We start from the raw sequence: 11,761 nt of genomic DNA, 5'->3' as shown, positions 1-11,761 counted from the left end.
GTCTTGATTTACGGATGGTTTAAAATGCCATTAAGCTGCTGCAGTAAGTTAGCCTGACGTCGTCATACTCAGATTCTAGTCAGAATATGAGTCTACTGCTCCATTGGGTTGTTTAACAGGCGTGTTTCAACCGAAACCGTAAAGAAAATGCCTCTGCACTCAATTGGATAGACCTACAACAAATCTGAGCAGCGGAGTAAGAGACGTAGCCTATGTTCTTCATCTTTCTGATCGACAAATGACTTGATCGCGGTTCTCTGTTCCTCTTTTAAAATGAGTGCGCTGTCGATATCTTCTATAACACGTGAGTCGCGATGGCGGAATCTACACATCTCAATTCTCCAGCAGCAGTCATCTTTGTTGTAAACGTATTCAACCCAAGCGCTCTTTGGTGACGTGGATGATTATGTTACTGTTGATCACCTGTCCATCATCGTATAAAGCCCGCCCTGACAATTTGATTGGTCCGAACAGCTCTGGTTCGAGCATAGTTGCTCCACAACGGATCAAGCCGAGACCGAACTTCCCGACCTCAAATGTTGTGAGCGGGGATGAGTTCGGCTGGCATCCAGGCTAGCAGTAAGTTGCAAATATGCACAGTGTGCACAAATATAAAGATCAACAAAAGATGTCAATGATTTTGACATCATTCACTGGTGTGTAATGTGATTTGTATAATTAAAGATACAATATGTAATTTTTTCCGACGCTAGGGGTAGCTAACCTCTTACAATTACAAAGGCGTTGGCTAATGACTCTTGTCGTCAAGCCGATGGATCTAATAATGTTTATGGATGAGTGAATACATTGATGTTTTTTAACTTGACTGTGGTATGAAGCAGGGCGCGATTGCTAATAAGAGACAGGTATCAGCGCCACACGAGCATCCCACGGATATAAAGGAATAAGGACATTTCATTCTACCAAACTACTCGCAAGAGCAGAATAATACTCACACAGGTCAGTTTATTAGACGAATGAAACGTGTGAGGTAACGCAGCGCTGCTTCACTCGGTCTACACTATCATACTAAACTGCATTTGAGTGTGTTGAAAGTTATAATGTTATTCTTTGTGTTCGTTTGTTGGCTATATGAGACTAGCAGTAAGCTAGATCAACATTAGAATAACATACAGATCATATTCTAACATTTCATCATATTGAACTTAGAGATGTTCCGATACCCTTTTTTCCTTCCCGATACCGATTCCGATACCTGGACTCAGGGTATCGGCCGATACCGAGTACTAATCCGATACCTGGGTGTATATCTCTACAGCTGCAATTCATACTAGCCCTATATGAATTGATATAATTATTTTATAAAAGGTATTTTAGTTTTACAATATAACTGTATAAAAAAGTGCAACAAATAAATCTAGGAATCTAACAAATTATATATGAATAATAGGGGTCCACAAAATTCACGGTTTGGTTCGATACCATACACTGGTGTCCCGGTTCGGTACGTTTTCAATACAGCAAAAGGAAAGAAATGCCAGAGAAATTTCCTTGATTTACATTTTTTATTAATTTATTTTTTATTAAAACTAACATCATAAAGTATGATAATTTTTTTACTTTGAGCAATGATGGAGCTATACTTGACATAAAACAAAAACAGCTCCTTATAAAAAAAATTAAATGTAATATTGTAGTAGTGATAAACAAAGGTTTATTTTATTTCAGATTAACATTTGAGGGCAGCAATTTTATTCATAATGTCAAAATAAAACCAAACGTTACTTGAAAGCACAATGTTTCTTCCAGGTTTCCACGCGCTGTTTGATCCGTTAATAACGGAGAAATGTGAATGTTTCTCACTAGATTTCGCAGCGATGTTATTACTTCAGTGGCGAACTCAAATGCTTTCTTTACTGGATCGCTTAGTGCTGTGTAGTAACAGTGTCGCTTGATCAAGATCGACTCGCGCTGCACTGGTCCAAACTGTTTAATGGTCCGTGAAGCACAAAATAACGAGTAGCGCAGTTTTGTTCCGTTTTTATTACGTTTGCCATTTGATGTTGGGCGCCAGCATCTCTTACATTATGCGCTTGCCGTGCGCCTACATTTGAAAATTTGTGTTTTCATTTCTTCTTCGCTGCTCTAAACAGTGGTTGCTTGTGGCAACAGCACAACTTCCTGTGTTGCCACAAGCAACCACTGTTTAGAGCAGCGAAGAAGAATTGATCTCCGATTTGCAGCGTTAAGCAAAGTTAGCGTGCATAACTAGGTATTGTTTAATAAAATGGTATCGGATCGGTACATGGGTAGATGTACTCGCCGATACCGATGCCAGAATTTTTATTGGCATCGGCGGCATTTCCGATACTAGTATCGGAATCGGAACAACACTAATTGAACTATATAACATTGATTAGTTTTATGTACATTTGCTCACCTGTCTAATAAAGTACATGTAGGAGCGACGTCGAGTCGAAGTTTGTCACGGAGGTGAAGCTCTCGGCATCTCGAAAACGCCACGCTGATATTGATCCTCGTTTTAGTTCTCCTTTTTTCTCCAAAGGCTGCTTGTCATGGTCCATAATGTTTGAATGAAACAACAACAGCGTGCAGATAGACATTACGAACTACGCAGTTGTCCACGTCTGTCGCCATGGTTACTATGGCAGTACGAGCGGAAACCAGTGAGAATGCGGATATTACGTCAGTGACAGGTGTTGTGGAAATAATTCTATTCGAAAAGTGAGGAGGAAGGAGACAAGTGGAATCTTTGAAAAGTCAAAGTATCAAAATGTTTATTTCTTGCAAGAAATTGGCATTCACATACAGAGAGCATCTGATATGAGAAGGCAAGGGGTTAGTTCCCTTTGCCAAGGTTATATACCCTTAACACATCCTGGGTAGGCTGCATCTGTCTCAAAAGATCGCCTTGGTTACCTTAAAAGGAAACGTCTTTGTTCAAGATCTCTTGTCTAACATAAATTCTATCTAGACAGAACAATACCATACCTGCAAAAGTTTACTGTTATTAGCTGCTGCTCGAATTCACACATTTTGCCTATCTTTAGTTCGATCAAAGCTGCGCACATATTTTTCACACTTGAAGTACACAAAAGGTCACTTGGAGTACACATTGTCTCTTTGTTACTTAGTCTTCTATAACCCAGAACATTTTGTTCCTATAAGCTTGTCTTAACTTATGCATTTCTAAAACTTGGTTACATATCTTTAATAATGTGCTTTAGCTTATATGATTATATTTCTTTAAATGCTTATGAGTAAAAATAAATGTTCAATGTTAATACAAGTTGTACACACCCAGAAGTAAAAAAACACATCTAAAAGTAAAAGAACACATCTAAATGTAAAATTTCCATTACACAGGCAACAAGTGAACATTTTTTCGGGGGTGGACAATTATTTAAAATTGGATTTTCTCTGAAATTAAAAATCTTTGGGAACTTCTGGGATATTGTAAGTACACAACTGCAGGAAATGTATAACACTGTTCAAGTGATTTTGGGATATTTTAATACAAAATTCTTACATGTACCTTTAAATTTCAATGACATAACATTTATTATCAGAATCACCAGATTCTCTTGTTTGATTATATATATATTTAACTTTTAGACAACTTTTATTAATATATATATATATATATATAAAATAAACATTCAAGGTTGACATTTTTTAAAGAATTGTTTTAATTGGTTTAAGTGCATGTTGATCACTGGCTGATTGGCTTATTTTATATTGTTAGATACCAACCAAGCTGTTGAAAAATAAGCAAATAATCTAGGAAAATATGACATCAATAGACTTATATCATAATCTTGTACTGCAGTTGTCATCACATTTTGACTCTATTAACAAGAATGACAGAACTAACCTTTGGCTCATCAAAAATCTGATATTTGGTAGATAGATGGATACCTGGGGGCGTATTACAGAAACGTTCTATCTTAAAGTGTTATGAAATCCCCATGTTTTAGACAATTTGTAGCCTGGGAAAACCCAGACAACTTCCGGCAAATTTAGATTTGCTCTGCAAGTAGTCTGGCAAAGAGCTCATTCAAGCCCATTTCTAATCCGTCGAAATCGCAGCACCAATCAGAAACGTTGAGGCGGGCTTTACACGATGACGATCGCTCTGATTGGTTTTAGGTCTATCCAATTGCGCCCAGAGGCATTTGAGCGACGTCCGTTGGTGAAGCGCATCAACTTTTAAATGCATTATTATATTCAAATTGCAAACACATGAGGACAGTCTCCATGAAAGACCCACTGGCAGATGAATGTGCTACTACATTTCTCTCCGAAACGGTAGGGAATTAAATTAGATTTAATAGAGGATTTTAACTGTGACACGATGATTGACAGGGCAGTTTACGTGACAGGATGCACGCGACAGATCCGTCCGATAAAGATGACGAAGTAGTATGTCCCAAAGCTTGCCTACTTTTTGCTACACATTCAAAAGTATATACCTTTTCTTCACAAAAAGAGTACATACTTTTATGTGGTAGGTGTAACTTAGGCGAATTGGGACGCAGCATATGGCTTTACACGATGACGATCGCTCTGATTGGTTTTAGGTCTATCCAATTGCGCCCAGAGGCATTTGAGCGACATCCTTTGGTGACGCCCCTTTGGAAATGAGTTATTAAAGAAGCTTTGCCAGACCATAACTCAGTTACTACTGAGAATGGTCTGGTTTTAACCAGGCTAGACAATTTGCACTTATTGATAACATTTATGAGTGCTTTTAGTGTTTTCAGTGATGTGCAACCTGTACATACTGTATCTGTTCACATCTCCAAAAAATTTGGTTTGGGGTTTCATGACCCTTTGGTCTTTTGGACCCTTCTTTTGAGCTCTTTACAAAACTATATAAATTATTAGAGGTGCACAAGCTTCTCAAACTTTTGGATTAAACCCGAGTTGACAATGTTTATTCCGAGCTTTGTGAGCCCGTTGGACCTGATCTAAACCAAGTTGGATTTATATGGATTTGTCAACTCTAAACCTACTCTGAAACTCAGTTTGTTCAACTAGTTTCAACAGGCCTTATATTCTCTTTTTTAATTATATATTTTTTACTTCTACATAACCTTCATTGCAATATATATATATATATATATATATATATATATATATATATATATATATATATATATATATAATATATCATGGCTGACATTTGATAATTGTTTCAAACTGTTTAAATGAATGATGATCACTGGCTGTTTGGCTTAGTTAAATTGTAAGATACTGTAACGGTCACCAGCTGGAGTGCCCTTGAGAGCCACCACAGGGCACTCCACACCAGACTATCATGTTTCACTCACAAACTACCAGAGGCGGACAGAGTACACAGCTTCATTACTTGAGTAAAAGTACAGATACCCCTTGCTAAATTTTACTCAAGTACAAGTAAAAGTACTACAGTCAGATGTCTACTTAAGTAAAAGTACTGAAGTACTTGTTTTTAAAAGTACTTGAGTACCAAGAGTACAAGAGTACATTTTCTAAATATTGCATTACTACTGCCATAGTGCTTACATTTATGTACAGAAACGTCCTACATGGAGTTATGAAAAATGTTAATGTTAATACTAGGGGTGGAACGGTACACAGAAGTCACGGTTTGGTTCATACCTCAGTTCAGACATCACGGTTCGGTACGAGTTCGGTACGAGTTCGGTACAATGGAGGGAAAAGCAAAACAAAAATGCAGAAGGCAATTTTTTTTTTATTGTGCATGTCTCAGGCTGTACCACCTAGTGTCATACAGTCTCTCCCCTGAGCTAGCTGCAACAGCCTGCCCTGAAGTGTGTAAAGTAAGATGTAAACAAAATAAGACAATCAGCTATAAAACTGAAAATAAAGCATCTCTTATTTATGTGCGGACGCACGAGCGCGAGGGTGCGCGCGGCAAAAATGTCGTCATTGTGGTGTGGGCGGTCATGCGCGTTGGGTGTGCAAGGCCACATTTTGCTTGGCGGTGTGCAGTGCACGCTTTTAGCGCACGGCTCCGCATCCGAAGACGCACGACTTCGAGCCGAATCTGGCCGAGCATGTACATCTCACAGCACCGGCACCCAGTTCTTGCGTCTAAATTAGTTGCTTACATTAACAAAATGAGCCTACAATAGCAGACATCAGCCCTTTAAATAAAAATAAATGGCCATGTTTTATAAAAAGGTTCACAAAACTAAATAAAAATGTTTAGAAATTATGTAAGATAACGTTAATTTAGTTGTAGGTTACGTTCTCATATCCATTTTTTTTTTCTAATGTCACAAGGAATAATCTGGTTTACTGCTTTACACGATTATTTTGCTGTGTGGTTTTGGTGTACTAAAGTGTTGTTTTACTAAAATAAACATTCACGAGTGTAGCCTACCTTACTTCAATTACACCCTGTCGCACCCTGTCGTTTCAAAGAATATACACCGGCGAGCGCGAAGTATAAATGCCTCGTCCATTTGGGGAGGCGCGCGCACGGTCAGCGGAGGCTTGCGCTGCGGAGGCAGGCGAAAGTATAAACCATAGACAGTATAAGAAGGTATAAACAAACCTAGCTTAAGGCGGGGCTACAGATTAGGTGTCCCTAAAGAACCCGCGTATCTAACAGTAGTTCCGCATTACATTAATTAACTTGCACGCGAGTTTTATTTATTTTTATACCGTATTCTTCGTGTAAATTCATGTACCGAACCGTGACGCCCGTACCGATTCGGTTCAATACGAATACATGTACCGTTCCACCCCTAGTTAATACCTTGGAGAATGTAAAGAAATTGAAAGTAAAATCAAGTCATTTTCATCTTTTTACCATGCTGCTTTATTTAACATTTTCACTTGCCCACAAGGCAATAGCACAATGGCAACGCTCTGACAAACCTCTGCTAGAGTTTTAATGGATTTTTTGCACCCACATTTGAACCCGACTGTGTTAAACACACCACATACTCAAGAACATCAACGCAAATGCTCAGCTTACATTAATGTGTAATATCAGAAAAGAAAATTCAGCTAACAATTGTGTGTACATGTGAGTTTCTCTTTTTTTCATCAATCAAATCACAGGGTTCCAGACTGCGACCAAATATGCGACCATTTTATTGAGAATGTGCGAGTTCAAATTGTATGTGGTGGCATTTGTGCGAGTGCATGGTCATGTACTACTCAGTTAAATTCACGCATGAATTTTCCTGCATTGAACTTGTTTTAGCGCCCGCCAAAGTGAATTTTTGTCCCGCCAAAGTCTTATTTGATCGGTGAGTAAAGTAGATGAACTGCCGCTTGTGACAGGGCGCATGTTTAACTGAAAGAACGAGCAGAGAGAGAGAGAGAGCCGGTCGCGCGCGCAGACACACTCGGTCTCTCTCGCGCACTGTCGCTCGCTTTTTCTTTTTTCCTTTTTTTTTATTTATTATTTTTTTAGAAGAAGTAACGGGTACTCACGGTTATGGATAGAAATGTAGCGGAGTAAAGAGTACAATATTTGCCTCTCAAATGTACTTGAGTAAAGTCATGAGTACTCCCCAAAAATGATACTCGAGTAAAGTACAGATCCCTCAAAATTGTACTTAAGTACTGTACTCAAGTAAATGTACTCCGTTACTGTCCGGCTCTGCAAACTACATTTCCCATAATTCACTGCCCGGACTCATCATCACTGATTACATTCACCTGTCTCTCATCACCCTGTTAGTCTCAGCCTATTTATACCATGGTCAATCATTCACTCACTGTGAAGTTTTGTATGTTGTTGCACTGCACTTCTGAGCGGTTTCCCTGGTTCTCTTACGAGAGGTCTCTCGTACTGCGTAAGATATCTTACGCTAGGGGAAAATCCTTTTTCCGCGAAATAAAGAAAGCCAAAAATTATCCTTAATTTTTCAATAATGCAAAACGCGTTGCGGCAGCATACAGACATAGACGAGGCAGCTCGCGCGCCTATTGGCTGTTCTGCGGCAACTGCAGCAGCCTATCGAGCGAGGCCTGGCGTGACGCCAGACCCAATGAGGGTGCTTCGCGCCCGCTGCGTCACATCCCGCTGAAACGGGCGTGGTCTAGGCCTATAAATACCGCTCGCAGGCAGCTATTATCTGATTTTTCATCCTTCAAGCGAAGCACACGCATCGCTGGAGCTGGAGAGAAGCCGCGCCGTTGAGAGAGAGCACCTTCAGCGGGACGAGTCACTGAAGTCGCTGGCCGTGCCGCCTTCCTTGCCTTCCTGCTGCCCTTTCCGGCGCTTATATCCTTTACTCTCTGTATTGTGTGTGTGTGTGTGTGTGTGTCGCCGCCGCGACACATCCTAAAAGAGCAGCGTCTTTTTTAAGATGCCTTCCTGCGGCTCGTGCAGAGCCACACTCAGCGACGGGGACCGCCATGTGATCTGCGTTTCCTGCCTGGGTGAGGAACATGCAGCTCTCGCGCTCGCTGACGGCGGCTGCCCTCACTGCGAGCTACTGCCCATGGCGACTCTGAGGACTCGCCTGGCCTTCTTCGCCGAGACTGCTCCCCCGCCCGCCGTGGTGTCGCGCCGTAAAAAGCACCGTGCCCAGCGGGTCCCGGAACCTTCCCCCAGCCGCCAAAGCTCGCCAGTTCGCCCGCCTGCTTCACCGGCTTCGTCAGCCTCTCTTCCTGACGGACAGCGGCCGCTGTCTGCCGCCGCTTCCGTCGACATCGCTGACGAGGAAGCCCTGCTGGGAGAGGAGGATTCCTGCTCTATCCTGGTGTCAGGCAGTGAGGATTGGGCGAGCTCTGAGGATCCATCGTCCATCGAGACGGAGCTCATGCGAGTACTCGCACAGGCCGCGGCGAGCCTCGGCCTCGAGTGGCCTTCACCCGAGCAGCCCACTCACAACCGACTGGATGGCTTTTTTCTGCCTGGGGAGCGCGCTTCGCCTGCGTCCAAACCAGCGCCCTTTCTTCCTGAGCTACATGAAGAAGTCGCTAAGTCCTGGAACGCCCCCTATTCAGCTAGAGTGCGTCCATCTGTTTCTTTGGCATTCTCTGCAGTTGACGATGCCAAGAACAGGGAATACCATTCGCTGCCGCCGGTCGAAGAGGCGATAGCGGCCCACTTATGCCCGCCCTCCGCTGGACGGTGCGCTAAGCTGGCCCTACCCTCGAAAGCTTGCCGCACGACGTCAAGCCTGCCGGGCAAGCTGCGTCAGCGCTGCACACGTTGCAGATCTTCCAGGCCGATCTCTTCCGAAAGCTGGATGAGAAAGGACCTGACGCGATCTGCGTGCCGGACTTGAGGAGCGCCACGGACCTCGCTCTCCGTGCCACTAAGTCCGCAGCACAGGCCATTGGGCGGAGTATGGCCTCTCTCACTGTGACTGAGAGGCACCTGTGGCTGACGCTCTCGGAGATGGCCGAGTCCGAGCGCACCGCGTTCCTCGGCGCCCCGCTTTCTCCCGCCGGCCTCTTCGGATCCTCCGCGAAGGACTTTGCGGAGAGATTCGCAGAGGTACCGAAAGCGTCACAGGCAATGAAGCACTTCCTCCCGAAGCGATCCAGCTCTGTAGCAGGCCGTGCGAAACCGTCTGCACAGAGCTCACAGCCCCAGCCACCACCCACTGCTGCCACTTCGCAGCGCCACCAGGCCCGAGGTGCGAGACCGCGCTCCTGCTCATCCGGCCGCCGCCCCGCCATGCGCGGCCCGCGGCCTAGGATTGTGGTAAAGCCCGAGGCCCCGAAGTCGTCCTAGCACGCCTAGGAAAACGACGGTGTTCGAGTCCCGCCGCGGCTGGACTTCCACCAAAGCTATTCGCTCGTCCAGTTCCAGCAAATGTTGACTGGTCCAGTGTTTTCTGCAGCCAACAAGCCGGTTCTGTCGCCCGCTTGCCTGCACACAAAAGCCGTTTTCTCCGTCTACGAGACGTCTCTACTCCTCGAAATGGTCAGTGTTTTCGGGCTGGTGCACAGCCCGTGGCGTGTCACCCACAGACTGTGGAGTGACGGAGGTGCTTTCCTTCCTACAAGAGCTGTTGGATAAGGGTAGGACCCCTTCCACCTTCAAAGTTTATGTGGCGGCTATAGCAGCGTTCTCAAGAACAACGCTTGGTCAGTCAATAGGAAGGAACGATTTAGTCATCCACTTCCTTAGAGGGGCTAAGAGACTGAATCCTCCCAGACCTCCCTCAGTCCCCGTATGGGACCTTTCTACGGTACTGGAAGCCATGAAAGGTGGCCCATTCGAGCCTTTACAGACGATTGGGCATAGGGGACCTACACGCGCTCTCAGTGAGCGCGGCGTGCATGGAATTCGGGCCTAATGACTCAAGGGTTATACTCAAACCTAAGCACGGTTATGTTCCAAAATCCCTCAACACACCGTTTAGGGCGCAGGTCATTTCCCTGTCAGCCCTACCGGTCACTGATGAGGAAAGAGACGCGAGCCTCCTTTGCCCAGTCAGGGCGTTGCGAGCTTATGTGTCTCGCTCGTCTGCTTTCAGACAGACAGAGCAGCTCTTTGTTTCATTCAGTGGGCGCTCTAAGGGACTAGCCGCGTCGAAACAGAGCCTATCCAGATGGATAGTTGATGCTATTGCGCTAGCATACACTTCCAAGGGCGAGCAGTGCCCGTTGGGTGTCAGAGCGCACTCCACGAGAGGCATGGCCTCTTCGTGGGCATGGTCGAGTGGGATTGCCTTGCAAGATATTTGTACGGTGGCGGGCTGGGCCTCCCCGTCTACATTTATAAGGTTTTACAACCTAGAGGTTCCCGCCCTGCAGGCCAGGCTGCTGTCGGTCTAGTTAACCAGTATTGTCTGTCCTGATGCTATCAGCTCAGAATGCTGTGTCTGCTGAGCGCAGCTCGATGATCGACAGTGTAAAATAATAGCACAAGATGTGTTTGGGCAAATTGTGTAAGACCCACATTTCCCCATCAGTTCAGGCCGTACCCCGCCCTGTCTGTATGATGTAATTCGCGTCTAAGCGACGCTGCTATACGTGGAAGAGTGCGGTTTCGACCTCCCTCTTCCCGGACTCCCTGTGAGTTCCCTGGGTGATTGTGCACTATATGAACCCCGGGCTTTCGCCCTTGGGTCTATGGTGTCAGAACCCTGCATGCACGGCGTCTTGCATTGGGTCCCCTAGCGTAAGATATCTTATGCAGTACGAGAGACCTCTCGTAAGAGAACGTACTCGGTTACTAACGTAACCTCGGTTCTCTCTAGAAGAGGGAACGAGTACTGCGTATCTTGCCATGCATCCACACGCTCTGGTTGCTTCGGTGATGAAAAACCAGATAATAGCTGCCTGCGAGCGGTATTTATAGGCCTAGACCACGCCCGTTTCGGCGGGATGTGACGCAGCGGGCGCGAAGCACCCTCATTGGGTCTGGCGTCACGCCAGGCCTCGCTCGATAGGCTGCTGCAGTTGCCGCAGAACAGCCAATAGGCGCGCGAGCTGCCTCGCCTATGTCTGTATGCTGCCGCAACGCGTTTTGCATTATTGAAAAATTAAGGATAATTTTTGGCTTCAATATCTCGTGGAAAAAGGATTTTCCCCTAGCGTAAGATATCTTACGCAGTACTCGTTCCCTCTACTAGAGAGAACCGAGGTTACGTTAGTAACCGAGTACGTTTTCATGTCTCTTGGTTTTTTGGATTTCTTGCCTGTTCCGTGGATTACTCTTTTGCCTCTGACCCCTGCCTGTTTTGTTTGTTTGTTTGTTTGTTTGTTTGTTTTTATTTGTTTGTTTGGACTGCCTTCCTGTGCTTGACCCTCTGCTTGTGTTTGATTACGATTCTGGATTACGCCTTAA

General features: G+C 44.7%; 1 protein-coding gene across 2 annotated transcripts in view; it reads right to left on the bottom strand.

Annotated features, from left to right (window-relative positions):
* LOC307167486 (uncharacterized protein) overlaps positions 1-11,761 on the bottom strand; it is a 565,869-nt gene that overhangs the window by 90,788 nt on the left and 463,320 nt on the right. The window lies entirely within an intron of this gene.

Source organism: Squalius cephalus, assembly GCF_949319135.1.
Source record: "Squalius cephalus genome assembly, chromosome: 11".
NCBI classification, from domain to species: domain Eukaryota; kingdom Metazoa; phylum Chordata; class Actinopteri; order Cypriniformes; family Leuciscidae; genus Squalius; species Squalius cephalus.
The sequence above is the reverse complement of the archived record's forward strand: the minus strand, read 5'-3'. Positions and strand labels throughout refer to the sequence as shown.